This window comes from Canis lupus, chromosome 27 (assembly GCF_048164855.1).
Source record: "Canis lupus baileyi chromosome 27, mCanLup2.hap1, whole genome shotgun sequence".
In the NCBI taxonomy this organism is placed as follows: domain Eukaryota; kingdom Metazoa; phylum Chordata; class Mammalia; order Carnivora; family Canidae; genus Canis; species Canis lupus.
The window spans coordinates 36,356,542-36,373,421 of NC_132864.1; the positions used below are offsets into that span (position 1 = coordinate 36,356,542).

The 16,880-nt window shown below is 43.5% G+C and overlaps 1 protein-coding gene across 9 annotated transcripts in view; it reads left to right on the top strand.

Annotated features, from left to right (window-relative positions):
* The first annotated feature begins 452 nt into the window (after positions 1–452).
* The window catches only part of SPECC1L (sperm antigen with calponin homology and coiled-coil domains 1 like), a 140,593-nt gene continuing 124,165 nt past the window's right edge, over positions 453–16,880 (top strand). For 3 of the 9 annotated variants that reach the window (XM_072803404.1, XM_072803407.1, XM_072803409.1), the window contains exons 1-2: positions 474–602; positions 3,841–3,951. The gene's annotated coding sequence lies outside the window, so the exon portion shown is untranslated. Of the gene's footprint in view, positions 603–1,170; positions 1,342–3,840; positions 3,952–16,880 lie in introns of those variants that run through there. The other 6 variants (XM_072803403.1, XM_072803412.1, XM_072803406.1 and 3 more) reach the window with 5 other exon arrangements.

Genomic DNA, 16,880 nt, shown 5'->3' on the forward strand with positions numbered 1-16,880 from the left:
GTTTAGGGTCTGTGTTCCCTGCTGCAAGGGGAGCGTCAGGCCTGCAGGGCTTGTGTGTTTACCACCACCGTGTAGCTCAGGCCTAGCACCGTCCTTGGCACACTGTAAACACGTGCTGCATGAAAGGTGGACCTTTAGCTGAGATAAGGCTTTGGGACCAGGGGGCGCTACACTCATCACCCGGCCCCGCCGAGCACAGCATTTCAAGAGCATCCACCACCCGCAGCTCCAGCGCAAACCCGACGCGTGCGTACTGGCGGCTGAAGCCTTTTTTTTTTTTCGTCGCTGGCCGGGAGACAGTGCGCCTGCGCTACCCAGAGATGGGCGGGACGCGGAGTGGGCGGGGCCGCAGGCGCCTGCGCGACGGCGGGGTGTGGGCGGGGCCTCGCAGCGCCTGCGCAGTCGGCGGCGACTGTCTGGGGCGGGACAGGGGCGGGCCGAGGGCGGGGGCCGCGAGGGAGGCAGGGCGGGCCGGGCGAACGGCGCCGTGGGGTTGGCTGCTGCCCTGAGGCCGGACTCAACGGATTCGGGCCGCGCCACCGGGCGAGCTCGCCGCCCGGCCCCATCCCGGAGCCAGCGAGCGAGCGAGGCGGCGCCGCGCGGTAAGAGCCAGGCCCGGGTCCCCTGAGCGCGCTGGCGGGCCTGTCCATCTCCTCAGCGCCGCCCGCGCGGCCAGGCCCGGGCGACCCCGCAGACCCCAGCGGGCCCGCGCCTGCGCCGTCCCCCGCCGGGGGCCCCCCAGCCCGTCCCGCGCCTGCGCCGTCCCCCTCCCGGGCCCCCGGGCCGACCCTCGGGTCTGCGGGCCGCACCTGGCGGGGTTGGGGCCCAGGTGCTTCTGAGGCCCTCCGCCTGCTGGTCTCTCTGAGCCGAGGGGCTGAGCGTGACCCTCGCGCCCCAGGAGAGGCTGGGGCCGGCGCCCCATAACCCTGGCCCCCTGGTCCCCTTCCCCCGGCGGAGACTGCGCTCCCGGGGCCCCGAGGTCGCGGCTCGCCGAGCAGAGCAGCAGGGCCGCGGGCGGCGGACCCCGGGCCTCCCGCAGGCTCCGCTTCCGCCGGGCACGCGCCCCCACCCTCGCCCTGCGCCGTGGGGAGGTCGCCCTTAAGCGAGGCGAATTCCCTTTTTTTTTTTTTTTTTTCCCCCCTTCTTGAGACCTGGTTACATCAGGTTGGCTAAGAATAATGTGCCGTTTTGTTTCGGGAATTTTGCATTTCCCTCAATCTGGCAATTGTGTGGGCATCCGTGGTTATGTTCAAGACCTTGTTCATTGTTGGGCACCTCTCCTGGAGACGACTAGGAAATAAAATCCGTTTCCACGTAGTTTCATCTTCTTTACGAGACCAAGTAAGAATTCCTGTGATCTTTCAAATGTAGATACAGAGAGCCTTGCTTTTTTGATGCTCTTGATAATTTGCCGGCTAGTACCGAAGCGCCCAGGAGAAATTCCCATAAATTCGCTGCCCTGTATTGATTCCTGGAAAAAGGTGTTGTAAAAGGAGCATCTGAAGCCACTGATTGTGTTTTCTAGGTTTACAACAGATTCAGGGAACTAAAAAATACTGCGGAGCCCAAGAGCATTCGCTGTCAGCCAGGAGATGTATCTTGAGATGAAATCAGAGCTTTGTAGACATCAGCAGACATCAGCATAACACATGTAGGTTATGAAATAGTCAAACCAATACTGACCAGTATATCTGTAAGGAGAAGTAGGGTATTGATCTGGGGAAAATGTTTTTCGGTAAAGAAATAGCTCACTGATCCAGTAATTTTTTTTTCCTCTTTAAAAAATACCTTCTTTCCCCCTTTGATTTAGTGTACACCAAGTAAGAGTCTTTAAAGACTCAGCAACCTTAGGCAGCTGGAGAATGTTTCTTTTTTTTTTTTTTTTTTTAAGATTTTATTTATTTATTCATGAGAGACACAGAGAGAGAGAGAGGCAGAGACACAGGCAGAGGGAGAAGCAGGCTCCATGCAGGGGAGCCCCACGTGGGACTTGATCCCTGGACTCCAGGATCACGCCCTGGGCCGAAGGTGGTGCTAAACCTCTGAGCCACCCAGGGATCCCCTGGAGAATGTTTCTTAACCTGCATATACTCTACGCATGTAGGAATCTTCTTGACATTAATTTTCAGTAAGAAAGTGAATATTGTGACATAGAAAAGCTTTAACCTTGCATTTTTAGGGTGGGTATCTCTACATCGTGTTGTCTTGCAATGAGATTTCTGTGAAGCGGAGGTTCTCTTTATAACCAGTTTAACACAGTATATCCTTAATTTTACGTGACTTAAATGATAGTATTGCCTCGGTTCAAAATTACTACCAGGGTTGGGTTTTCATAATGTATAAGACTTGTCATATAACTATATACATATTTATTTTTATTTATTTATTTTTAAAATTTTTATTTATTTATTCATGAGAGACACAGAGAGAGAGAGAGAGAGAGAGGCAGAGACTCAGGCAGAGGGAGAAGCAGGCTCCATGCAGGGAACTCGACCTGGGACTCGACCTGGGACTCGATCCCAGGTCTCCAGGATCACGCCCTGGGCCGAAGGCGGCGCTAAACCGCTGAGCCACCCGGGCTGTCCCTGTTTTTATTTTTTAAAAGACTTATTTATTTGAGAGCGAGCATTCGGCAGTGAGTGGGGGAGTGGTGGCATAGGGAGAGGCTCCCAAGCAGACTCTGCTCTGAGCAGATACCTGGGCCTTGATCGCAGAACCCTGAGACCAGGACCCCAGCAGAAATCAAGAGTGGGATCCCCAACTGACTGAGCCACCCAGGTGCCCCAGACCATATACATATTTAAATCACATAGCTAACTTGTATTTAGGATTACGCAAACTGTCCAGCTCAGTAGAAGACGGATGACAGGGTATCAGCAGGCTAGAGACTCTCTTGGTTTTATGGCTTTGGACAAATCAGTTTTCCTTTCTGGATCTTCCTTTCCCTATCTGTAAAGTGGGGGGGTAGAGGGGTGGGGGGAAGAGACGGAAAGGAACTTGAGTTGTCACTTCTAACACTTAATGGATCCTTGTCTACGGAGTCCTCTTCAACTTCCAGTAGAACTGAATCTTCTTACCAGTTTTATGGCATTATTTGTGGTTTGTCAGCAAAGACGGGGAGTGAGAACAAATCTTGGAGACTGTCTGTCAGATCCATGAAAGAGAGTGTTGAAAACGGAGAAAAACAAGGACAATGTGGAGAGATTTTCACTAAACTAAATTTATTCAATGAAAAGACTGCCTTTTCTAAAAAAATACGTCATTTTCTTGGTGTTGAAATTAAGCATCTTTAGTGAAATGATGGTGATAGTAAATGGTAGTATATGGTGATTGTAACTAGCGAATGAATACAAGGTTGGTTGTTTTATCACAATAAGGTATTTTTAGAAATAAACAGAGCCTAAAATCTTTTGTTTTGCTATTGTTATTAGGGAGTTTAAGAAAAAGTTCCTGGGGCTTTTGGTGCTAAGAAGATTAAAATGTAGATTATTTTTTAAGAGTAAATATGAGTTTACTTTGTGGCCATCTGTCCAAATCTACAGACAACTGGGAAGTTTGTGTTATATTTGCTTAGTATTAAATATGTTAATATTCTGATTATTCTTTCCTACTGGATATAAAATGTCAGGGTATTTTTTTGTGTGTGTGCTTGTGCCAACAAAATAAGCCTAGGCAGGGAAATTCCTCCTGGTGGTTGGAATTGTTAGTGGTGAATAGACTAGCTGCTGAGGTAAAGAACCCCCATGGGGTTTCTCTGTCAGCTCAGAAATCTTTTAGTATTGTGGCCTTAGTGTTTTGCTGTGAAACAACATGAAATTAGACTTACAGATTGTATTTCAGATATGCCTAGAGGAAGAAGTGGCAGTGGTTTGTTCCAAAGTGAATGTAGCAGATGATCTTTGTGTCTGAGAGAAGTCTTTGAAATTCATCCTGGTGTGCTGTTAATACCAGGTAAGATTTAGAGTCATTATAATTTTTTTTTTTTTTTTGCATTCACAAAACTGTAGTATATCAAAACGTATCAAACACATTTTAAAAGTGGCTCAGTGGTTTAACGCCACCTTCAGCCCAGGGCATGATCTTGGAGACCCGGGATCGACTCCTGTGTCGGGCTCCCTGTGTGGAGCCTCCTTCTCCCTCTGCCTGTGTCTAAGCCTCTCTCTCTGTGTGTCTCTCATGAATAAATAAATAAAATCTTAAAAAAAAAAAGTCCTTTGGGTTAAAATGAGTAATTCAGTCTAATTCATAATTCTAATTCTTTTTTTTTTTTTTTTAAGATTTTATTTATTTGTTTGAGAGAGAGCCAGAGGGATCACAGAGGGAGAGGCAGAGAGAGAAGCAGACTCACTGCTGAGCAGAGTGCCTGATGCGAGGCTTGATCCCAGGGCCCTTAGATCCTGACTTGAGCCAAAGGCAGACACTTAACCGCCTGAGTCAACCCAGGTGCCCCAGGATTTCATAATTCTAATTTTTGTGCTCAGAGGACTGATTGCTCTTTGCTGTCTCTAAATGCTCCATTTTCAAAGGATAATTGGGTAACTCCCAAAAGGAAATTTGTCCACTAGAAAAGAGTGCAGATCTGTCAATAGTGTTTTTCCTTACCTTTTCTCACATCATCAGTGTAGTTCTTTTCTGGTTAAATCCAGAGGTTTGCTCCTGCCTCTGTCTTTCCAAAATATATCTGTTCATAGTCACCCCACACCCTTACCACCAATTGTAAGTCCTTCAATGGCTCTCACTATCTTCATAATCAGATTTACTAATCCTTATCTTGGTATCCAGGACACTTCATCACTGGGCTCTGGCCTCCATTCTCATTCCCCCATCCCCCTTTTTTGGTACTTCACTGAGTTTTGCTAAATATCTCTTGGAACTTTAACTCTCTCCAATCTCCATGTCTCCCTCTGCTGGAATGTTCTTTTCTCACTTCATCCATTATCACCTTCATACTCACCTTAGATATTACCTTGCCTTTAAGGCATCCCTTGACCTATTTCCTGCATACTTGTCCAGCTCCCTGTCTAGTGAGGATTTGGTGCTCTCTGTTTTGTCTGTTCTCTCCACTAGCTAGTGACATCACAGTGCATAGCAGAGTATGTGGCTTGACCAGAGGTTGTTAAATCTGCTAGCTGTGCTATGTGCTAGACATGTCAGTGCTATCAAGCTATCAAGCTGGTAGAGATCACCCAGTCCTTGTCCTTAGGAGTTCCATTCCAGGTGTACTTGACCTCTTCAGCTATAAGACATCCCCCAGTTGTTCACACCAAATTTGCAAAGTCTACTTAGTTGTATCTTAGTGTCTAACTCAAATCTTATTTCTTGAAGGAGGGGACTATCTTCTTTCATATCTGCATTATAATCCAGAAACTAGGTGGGCATTATCTTTGTTCCAAGCTTTGGAAGGTAAACATGCATTTGTTCTCTATTGCTTCCTCTTTCCCCTTTGGATATCTTCCACCTTGGGTTTTTTGCTTTTGTTTCAAGTTGATGTGTTTGGACAGTAAAGGTTTAAGAAATCAAGATATTAAATTGCAAGTTCATCTGTTGTGCATATAGCCTAGGGAAAACACAAATGAGAAAGGGAGGGGCACCTGGCTGGCTCACTGGGGAGAGCATTTGACTCTTGATCCTTGGGTTGTGAGTTTGAAACCCATATTGGGTGTAGATTACTTAGAAATAAAATCTCCCCCCCTTTTTAAAAGATTTATTTATTTGAGAGAGTGCGTGCATATACGTGCGTGCACACAAACAGGGAGAGCAGAGGGAGAGAATCTTTAAGCAGACTCCCTGCTGAACACAGATTCCCCACTTGGGACCTCATCCCATGACCCATGAGATCATGACCCAAGCCAAAACCAAGAGTCTGATGTTTAACTGACTGAGCCACCCAGGTGCCCCAAAAATAAATCTTAAGAAAAAAAAAAAAACAATAAGGAGGAAAGTACGTTGTCTCCTGTAAAAAGGCCCCATATTATATACTTCTTTTCAAAAGAACTGAGGTTATACAAAGAAAAATTAAAAAGACCCTGCTTAAGCTTAGCAAAGAGGCACGCAGAAAAGCTGGCAGCACTGGTAAGATTTATAAAGAAATACTGGTTAAAAATTAAAGTCCATTTCTTCCTCTCTCCCTTCTTATATTCTTGGAAAAAATCCCAAGGCAGCCATTTTCCATTTGTACCGAATTCTTGAGGTGGTCCATTGGGGCTCATTTTTTCCAGAATCATCACAATTGGGCACTTTCTCCCAAGAGATGCTCCTTTTCTCCTACATAGGAGAGAGCCAGTGTCCTGAGTCCCACTCCCTCTTTCCCTGGAGCTTCTCCTTGTGGTTTGGTTTTATCCTACCAGGCTCAATGATTCTTGAGCAGGACTTACTGGATTTTTCTTCTTGCACATTTTTCTTTTTAAACTTTGGTGAGTTTGAGCCAGTCTTAAATCTTCTCTCCCTTGTTCTTTCTTTTCTCCCTCTCTGGCAGTCTGCATTTTCTGCAGTCTCCATTGAATTGTTACAGTTACCCAGATCTGTTGTGTCTCCCCCGTTACCAAGTACCTGCCTACCTTTTCAATCCTGGCTCTCTCCTTTTATTCTCGAAGCTTACCTCATTGCAGGTTTATTCAGCCTTGCCCAGTCCCCCTACACAAGGCCTCCAGCCTTGCATGTTTTTAGTCTTTGTTTTTTTTTTTATCTCCTGTCCTCTGTGCCTCAAGACTTATCTCCCTTTCCTTCCCATACTCAATTCTTCATCATTCATGTATTCGAGTACAAGAATACCTTAGTGCTTGTATTCATTTGAATACATGACTGATGTATTCATGTATTTAATCATGTAGTCATTTGCAAACATGTATGTTTTAAAAAAAATAACAGGTTTATTGAGATATAATTCATATACCATAAAGTTCACCCTTTTCAAAGTGTACACTTCAGTGGTTTTAAGTATATCCTTAGACTTGTGTGTGGATCACCACTATCTAATTCCAGAACATTTTCATCACCTCAGAAGAAGACTTGTTCTGATTAATGGTCACTCCCCATCCTCTACTCCCTCCAGCCCCTGGAAATCCCTAATCTGCCTGTTCTGGGTATTTCATAGAAATGGAATCATATAGTTTGTGCTCATTTGTCTGCCTCCTTTCTTTAGCATGATGTTTTTAGGGATAGTATTCATTCCTTTTATGGCCAAATAATAGTTTATATTTTGTTGATTGACATTTGGTTTTTTTCCACTTTTGGCAATTATAAATAATACTACTGTGAACATTCATGTACAGGTTTTTTTTGTGGATGAATATTTTCAGTTCGCTTGGGTGTGTACCTCGGAGTGGGATCACTGGGTCATATAGTAGCTGTGCTAAACTTTTCGAGGCACCACCAGCTATTTCCCAAAGCTGCATCATTTTACATTCCCACCAGCAGTGTATGAGGATTTCAAGTTCTCTACCTCCTCATCGTTGTAAAGTTTTCAAGGTATACTTTTTTTAAAATGGGATTTTTTTTTTTTTGACACTCCTGCTTCTTGTTTTCTTCACTTAATACTTCTGGAAATTCCATTAAATCAGCTAGTATCACTTTGACTCACTGTGATTAATGGCTTCATAGTAGTATTCCATAGTAAAAATACACCATTTAGTCATTCAGTTCAGAAGATATTTATTTAGTTTTCTTAAGTAAATCGTATTCCCAACATGGAGCTCAAACTCACAACCCTAAAATCAAGAGTCACAAGCTCTACTGAATGAGTCAGCCAGGTGCCCCATCAATTCAGCAGGTATCTATTAAGTGGCTCTTAAGTGCCCTGTACTCTTCTAGGCTCTGGGACAACAGCATTGAACAAAACCCCCTGTACTCTTAGAATTTACTATCTGATAGGGGAGTGTGTGAGAAGTCAGGAAATAAGTAAGTAATACAGATAGGGTTTTTTTAGTGCAGTTTGAGTCTGTGGCAGCTTTCTTAAAGATTTTTATTTTTTAAATTTTTTTATTCATAGAGACACACACACACACACACACAGAGGCAGAGACACAGGCAGAGGGAGAAGCGGGCTCCATGCAGGGAGCCCGACACGGGACTCGATCCTGGGTCTCTAGGACCACACCCCGGGCCGCAGGCGGCGCTAAACCGCTGTGCCACTGGGGCTGCCCTTGTGTCAGCTTTCTAAGTAGTGTATATGAAGTACCAAAGGCTAGAGATTAACCTAAATATTACAGACTGTAATATTTAATATTGCATTAATTAATAATAATTAACTAATAAGTTATTTTAATTAATAATTAATTAATAATAAGTCTGTATTAATATTAATCACTTGGAGGTGGAAAGTAGAAACACTTTCATAAAGTAAAAAATAGAAAACAACCAGCTGTAAATGTGGATGTGGAGTTTTTCTGGGGATAAACTGATGGGTCTGAAAGGTCTTGGTAGCAAAGTTTGCTTTTTTAGAAGTAGGTTCTACACCCAGCATGGACCCAGCACAGGGCTTGAACTCACAACCCTGTGATCAAGACCTGAGCAGAGATTAAGTATCAGAAGCTTAACCTACTGAGCCACCCAGGTGCCCCAGTGTTTGCATATTTATAAATTGTGTCCAAGCCCTCTTACTCTGGTGATCAGTAATAGACATCCTTGACCAAAAGCCAGGTAAGATATATGTGTTAGAAGTTTTTCATGGGGGACACTGGTTGAGCATCTGCCTTTGGCTCAGGGCGTGATCCCAGAGTCCCGGGATCGAGTCCTGTGTCGGGCTTCCTGCGTGGAGCCTGTTTCTCCCTCTGCCTATGTCTCTGCCTCTCTCTCTCTCTCTCTGTGTGTCTCTCATGAATAAATAAATAAAATCTTTAAAAAAACCAGAAAAATAAAAAAATTTTTGATGGATGCAGCCAAGAGTTAATTTTGAGGGACATGGCAAAACTTCCAGGCCTATACAACAGTCTTATTTTCTTTCTGGATTTTTATGTATTTATTATATTGCCCTGTGAATTATTGAGGTTGTCTCTACAGTAAAGTCTACTCTAAATTATTCATGCTGATCCTTAGGGAAAATAATCTGGGTTATCTAGAGTTGTTAGGCCTAGAGGGAAAATGATGTCCTCTCCACAAGGACAGATTTATTTTGATGTGGAGCCTAGTTGGGCCTGCACTAACCCCTCTTGGTTCGCTCTAGAAGTAATGCAGTTAAAATAAACATTTCAGTTCTGATTTTGTTTTTTTATATTGGACTTGGAAATGAAGTTAGAAATGCACACTTTAGCTACACATTTACTCAGCCTTCCTGTTACCTATCCAGTTCAAAGGCTTGCTTGGCCAGACCCAGCTTGATCATAATGGAATGCAAATCATTTATTAATAACCAGAATTTCATTGTGATGAATAAAATGTTTTGCAAAAAAGTTTTTTGGCATTTCACTTACTAACGTTCCTTGTTTTTAAATTAAAAAAAAAGCAACCTTGAAGTTTATGTTAAAGTCATATTTCTGAAGGTGTAATATAGAATATAAAAGTCAGGATGCTGTGTAGCTGTATTGGGATTCTTTTTTTTTTTTTTTTTAAGATTTTATTTATTTCTTCGTGAGAGATACAGAAAGAGAGAGGCAGAGACATAGGCAGAGGGAGAAGCAGGTTCCATGCAGGGACCCTGATGTGGGACTTGATCCCAGAACTCCAGGATCACACCCTGAGCTAAGGCAGACGCTCAACCACTAAGCCACCCAGGCATCCATGTACTGGGATTCTTTATTTTTGTTTTTAAAGATTTTATTTATTTATTCATGAGAGACATAGAGAGAGATCAGAGTCATAGCAGAGAGAGAAGCAGGCTCCCTGTGGGGAGCCTGATATGGGACTCGACCTCAGGACTCTGGGATCACGACCTGAGCCGAAAGCAGATGCTCACCCACTGAGGCATCCAGGCGTCCCTATACTGGGATTCTTAATCACTTTCTTTCCTGCCTTTGCTCTGACTCCCTCTCCCATCATACATGTGCTTAGTTGGGTTACATTCCCAAACTTTATTTATAAAACTAATTTAATTCATAAGTTTTATGTAGTCTCTGTTAATAGTAGTGTGGAATCTGATGAGCATCTATAACAGCAGAGCTGAAAAAAACATACATTTCTTGTGTACCTTTCATGAAATATGGTCCTCTCACAACACATCTTGAGGCAGTTAGCACAACTGTTATTTTCCTTAATTTTATAAATGAGGAAATGAGATTAAGAAGACAGAGGTAACCGGTGACCAAGCTTGGATTTGAGCCAGGTTTCTGACTAAAAGTCTTAGGTTCTTGTTGTTGTATTATGCTGCCTTTCAACTAGAATACATTTGTCATAAGGTTGAAGAAACGACAGTGCTATTTATTTAGGCTGGAGAATGGAAAACTTAGGTGGGCATTGTTTCTCTTGTAATTGAAATATTTGATGGAATTTATTTTGGTTGCTTTCGCAGGTATTCTGGTAAATGGTAGTTCCCATTTGCACTGACATTTGGCTACATAAACTGCCCAAGATTTGTAGGAGCTACCCTTTTCCAGTTACTACCTAGTAACAAAGGGTGTGGGATGTCAAGGGTTGATGGGTAGGGGGATTAAATTAGATGTCTGACCTGAGTCCTCTCTCCTCTCACTCTCCTTTGCTTCCTCCCTCAGCATCCTTACTTGCCTGACCTCTCAGTTGGGCCTCCTGTCTTCTCTTTCTTGCCTCTTTTTCCTTAAGGCACTCAGAGGCAAGTTTTAAATGTTGGATGATCTCTTGATAAAATTTAAAGATAATTCTGGGGATCCCTGGGTGGCGCAGCGGTATAGTGCCTGCCTTTGGCCCAGGGCGCGATCCTGGAGACCCGGGATCGAATCCCACGTTGGGCTCCCGGTGCATGGAGCCTGCTTCTCCCTCTGCCTATGTCTCTGTCTCTGTCTCTCTCTCTCTCTCTTTCTATGTGTGTGTGTGACTATCATAAATAAATAAAATTAAAAAAAATATAAAGATAATTCTGTTTGCCTATTTCATTTTTCTCACATTTGGAATATATCCTCATTATTATTTTATTTTACTTTTTTTTTTTTTTTTTAAGATTTAATTTATTTGACAGCACAAGCAGGGGGAGCGGCAGAAGGAGAACAGATGCAGGACTCAATCCCAGGACCCTGATCATGATGTGAGCCGAAGGCAGAGACTTAACGGACTGAGCCGCCCAGGCGCCCTATTTTATTTCTTTTTTTTTTTTTTTAAGATTTTATTTATTCATGAGAGACACACACATACACAGAGGCAGAGACACAGGCAGAGGGAGAAGCAGGCTCCATGTAGGGAGCCCAACGTGGGACTTGATCCTGGGTCTCCAGGATCACACCCTGGGCTGAAGGCGACGCTAAACCGCTCAGCCACCCGCTGCCCTATTTTATTTCTTATAAACATTTTATTTTGGGGGCCCCTGGGTGGCTCAGTGGGTTAAGTATCCTACTTGTGATTTGCCTCAGGTCATGATTTTAGGGTCTTGAAATCGAGCCCTCCGTCAGACTCTAAGCTCAGTGAAGAGTTGATTTTTCTCCTCTCTCAGCTCTTCCCCTCCCCCTACTTGTATGTACTCTAGGAATAGTAGTAGAAAAAATTATAAATTCCAAATTTATACTTTACTGTCACTTTATTTAAAATGATACGGAAGGAAGGAGGGGAGCCTGCCTGGCTTAGTGGAGCATGTGACTTGATCTCAGGGTTGTGGGTTCAAGGCCCATGTTGGGTGTAGAGATTACTTTAAAAATAGAATTTTTTTTTTAAGATTTAATTTTTTTTTAACTGGAATTGAAAATTGAAGAGTGGATACTGGTATGGTAGGCTAAGGAGAAGTTTATTATGTAAGTATGAGATTCTCTCATGAAAAGCTAATTCAGTGTTTCTCTCTCTTTTTTTTAAAGATTTTATTTATTTATTTATGAGTTACAGAGAGACAGAGAAGTAGAGACACAGACAGAGGTAGAAGCAGGCTCCATGCAGGGAGCCCGACATGGGACTTGATCCCGGGTCTCCAGGATCACACTCTGGGCCGAAGGCGGCACTAAACCACTGAGCTACCCAGGCTGTCCAGTATTTACTTTCTCACTCAAGGTTTCTATCCTTGGAGATATGTACCCAAGGTTCTTACCCTATTTTGTTCCCAGTTGTAAGTGATTGTGCAAAATTTTATATAGAAAAAGCTACATAGGCGCTGTGTTTGCCTGGCCAAAGGAGTTATATACTGCAGATGGGCAGAGGGGGTGGGTGGTAAGCAGTAGTAAGTTCCGTATTGACGTGAGTGAATTTTGAGAAAGAATCATTAGAATTCTTAGTCACTGTACATCTTTGAGAGTAGTTTCGAAGATTAGTGAGGTCAAGAAGAAAAAGACCTGTTATCTCAGACAGCTGATGAATTTGCATAGCAGTTATTGGTTTCTTTTGTCTAAGTGCTTAAAAATTTTTTTGTCAGAAGCCCAAACTTTAGGTATTTGTTTCATGATTTAGTCTCTGTGCCATGCTGTGTCAGAAGCTCGGCAGATTTCAGATAGCAAGGTAGCTGAACTGAAGAAGAGATTGGGAGATGAGCAAGTGAGAAAGTGAGCTAGGAGAATTCTCCTGCAGAAGTACCATACAATGGTTTTTAAAATAACTAAAGTTATCCTTATCTCACTGCTGTCTGGAGCCTTTAGAGATGAACCATTGTGAATATCTGATATCTAGCTAACTGAGGTTAGTGTAGGAACTTCCCATTTCTGCTGATGTCTGATGATAAATCAGCCCTCCCAGATCCATTGGAAGGCTTGTGAAGAGTGAGAAGGAGGATCCAACTTTCTTTCTTTCTTTTTTAAGATTTTATTTATTTGAGACAGAGAGAGAGAACATGAGCAGAGGGGAGGGACAGAAGGAGGGAAAAGTAGACTTCCTGTTGAACAGTAAGCCTAAGGAGGGGCTTAGTCCAGGACTGTGGAATCATGACCTGTGCCAAAGACAGAAGGTTCATTTGGTGTAGGGGCATCTCTGATTACTAGGTATCACAGAATCTGCCTCTTGATAACTTGTACTCACTAGTCCATCCTGTTCCTTTCTGGATCTTTTCAAATTTGAAAGCAGCCATATTTTTTAAACAACCTACTGAGTTGAAAGTCTCTCTCTCTTTGACTTATTTCCAGAGCGCTATATATATCAGAATTTGAAGACTCCCATTTTCTAAATTGGGAGTAAGATGCTGTGACATTTGTATGAGAATCTATTGTTCTTAATATCCGCTACTAGTAAGCTTTTACTGAAATTCAGTTTGCTAATGTCATGTAGCTGTGTTCTAAAATTTTACTTTTTAAAAAATTGGAATGAAACAAACATATTTTACATATTCTATTTTCTTTTGTTTCTAAAGATTTTATTTATTTGAGAGAGCACACGTGCACATGAGAGGGTGGGAGAGCAAGGTGGAGCTGGGCGCAGAGGGAGAAGCAGACTCCCTGCTTAGCAGGGAGCCCGACGCAGGGCTCTATCCCAGGACCCTGAGATCAGGACTTGAGCTGAAGACAGATGCTTAACCGATTGAGGCACCCAGGCACCCCTCTATTTTCTTAATACCCAATTGGCTACGTTATATTGAAATTCTGACCTGTAATTGAGCTTTATTGCTTGAACTTGCAATAATTACTCATGCAGTGAAGAAAAACAGTATGATCCTGAATTGGCAACAGCAAAACCAGTGTAATTGAGTTATATGGTGTATCTCAGCATTTTAACAAGGAAGTATGTACCATGACATTTTGAACTCAGAAGGAAGTGCTTTCCCCGCTGTTTTCTCTTTTTCCCTCTTACGTCCTTATCCTACCACTAATGAGTGAGCCGAAGTTTTACATTGTTACAGGTATGTCTTAGAACAGAGGTGAACTGTGTAATAGGTGGTTAACTGGCCTGTCTAGAAAGAGTTTACTAGGATTTACTTATGATACATGTCCTTTTCAGCCTTGATTTTTGTCTGTTTTTGGGTGTTTGGTTTCGTCCTCCATAATAGTTATTAAAAGATACCTTTAAGGTACTTACTTACCATGCCTTGCCTCATAAATGGGCATTTGCATCCTCAGCGAGACCTGGGGGAGCAGTCTGTATACAACTGCCATCTGAAGTTGTGTTGATAAGTGCTGGAAGAGTTATAGTCTAAGTCATGAGGAGGGGGAGACCACGTGTGAGTTTTGGTATTGGTGCTGCTATAGGTTCTCTGAGCTAGACCTTGAGGCGACTTGAACTACGCTCATCCTTTGAGATTGGCTTTGAAGGAGGAGGCACTTTCAGTGAATGGACATTGGAGTTGGAGGAAGAACATACCAGTTGGTGGGAGCTGCATGAATAAGGCAGAGGTGACCAGCACTGGTTTTATGAAAATGAAACAGACCAGCTGCTCTAAACTTAGGCTGTTTGGAGCAGACTCCCAGAGAGTGGTTTTGAAATTAGGTCAGGCTATTTTGTCGAGGACTGATGTGAAGCAAGGGGATTCGGACTTTTAATGTTCTCGCTGAGTATGGCACAAGACTTCTACCGATCTTTTTTGTCATGGTTCACTTTGTATATTATTCCCTTTGCTTCCTTCCCTACTGCTACCCTTCCCCACTGCTGCCTTTCCTTTCCTCCCTATTTGAGGATCTGTGTGCCAAGCCTGAAGTTTCCAGAGAAAATACAAATGCCCAATTACATTTGAATTTGAGATAAATAGCAATTTTGTTGTTTAATTGTGTACTGAATGTTGATAAACTAGTGTGAAGTGAGTGCTGTGATAGAAATACCAGAAGTCATTTGAGCTGAATCTTTTTTAAATTTTTTTTTTTTAATTTTTATTTATTCATGATAGGCACACAGTGAGAGAGAGAGAGGCAGAGACACAGGCAGAGGGAGAAGCAGGCTCCATGCACCGGGAGCCTGACGTGGGATTCGATCCCGGATCTCCAGGATCGCGCCCTGGGCCAACTGCAGGCGCCAAACCGCTGCGCCACCCAGGGATCCCTGAGCTGAATCTTGATATGACATGTGAGCAGTTATTCCTCAGGCAAGAAGATGGTAAAAGGCTCTCAGGGATAAGGAATAGTAGGAGTAGAAGTGTGGGTATTTCAAAGAGCATGGCTATGTTTGTGTGTAAAATGGGAAACCAGGTCGGGAAGGTGGGTGGGAGCCAGGGTCTGGAGGGATGTGTATTGGTCACTGGGGCGTTTGGTCTAAGGCAGTGGGGCATTACTTGACAGGAGTAGCAGAGTGGGCTTTGTACTTCAGTATGGAAAAACAGTTGTTTCTCAAACAGGAGCATTGCAGGCAGGGAGGTCAGAAGGCTGTGGTAGTTGTGAGGCTATATGTTTTCCCTGACACAGTAAGAGACTGGAGCAGGGCTGGTGGGGATGGAGAGGAGAGAATGCTGTAAGCCCTACCTACCATTGGTTGCCAAGACATGTCCTACCATAGTTAAACGTTTCCAAACATAGAGTACACCCAAGGCACTCTGTAGTCTCACTGTACAGGCCACCCCTTGAGATAAAGAAAGACAACACAGGGAGTTGCCCAGCTGTTGTGGAGAGGTGGAGGTTTGGAGTCAGACCTACTCAAATCCCTGCTGTTACACTTCCCAGCTGTGAAGGCTCAGGTTACCCTTTTTACAGTGGACTGACGATCATACCCATCTCCTTAGGTGAAGGAGAATTGAATGAAATGTGTGTGAAATTTCCAGCATAGTGCTTGTCATATAGTTGGCCCAATAGGTTTTACTTTTCCTTCTTTCCCTCTTGCCAGTGAGGTTTCAGAGGGATGGGAGAATGATGGACTTTAGCCATCCATTTGGGGTTATCAGTTTTGACCAGGGAGCAAGGGGACTACAGAAGGAGATACAGGTAAGCAGTGAGGCCCTGTGGCTCCTTTCCACATTTCATTCTGGGAGATCACAGACAGCCCTTCTTTGAGTTATCTGTCCTTTCCCAGGGAATGTGGATGGAAATCCAGGGGAGTAATAGGCCTGTGGCAGAGACATTTCCTTCCTGTCAGCCAATTCTGTTGAGTTGGCTTATTCAAGTCAACAGAATGTCTGTGCAGATATGGCCCTGTGTGTGGTAAGGTACAGAAAGATAGAGATCTTCCCTTTCCAGGTTTAAACCAATCCCGGTACACCTAGGTTTCTGTCTTGGCACTATTGATATTTTGGCTCATGTGGTTCTTTGTTGAAAGGGACTGTTCTGTGCATTGTAGGATGTTTGACCATCCCCGGCCTCTACACACTCAATGCACCTCCACCCCATCGTGACAGCCAGAAATGTCTCCCAACAGTCCCATTGGTCCTCTATGGGGCAAAATTGCCCACTATTGAGACCATAACCTTTTTTTTTTTTTTTTAAAGATTTTATTTATTCATGAGAGACACACAGAGAGAGAGAGGCAGAGACATAGACAGAGAAGCAGGCTCTTGGTAGGGAGCCTGATGTGGGACTCGATCCTGGGACTGGGATCAAGCCCTGAGCCAAAGGCTGACGCTCAACTGCTGAGCCACAGGCGTCCCGGAGGCCACAACCTTATATTCAGTAGACACAAAGAAAAAAGGACTCCTTAGTATTTTTACTAAATTTCATTTTATAGAACTATAGTTTTATCTAACTATGAAATGCTTGTTGAAAAAGATTTCATTTTTATTAAACCATATTGAAATTCTAATTTTTTTTTTTTTTTAAGAAGGGGGTTTGGGAGAGGGGTAAAGGGAAAGGGAGAGAAAGAATCTACAGCAGTCTCCACACCTAGCACCAAGCTGGATGCAGGGCTCGATCTCACAACCCTGAGATTATAACCTGAGCCAAAATCAAGAGTCAACTGTTTAACTGACTGAGCCACCCAGGTGCCCCATCTAATCTATTTTAACTTGT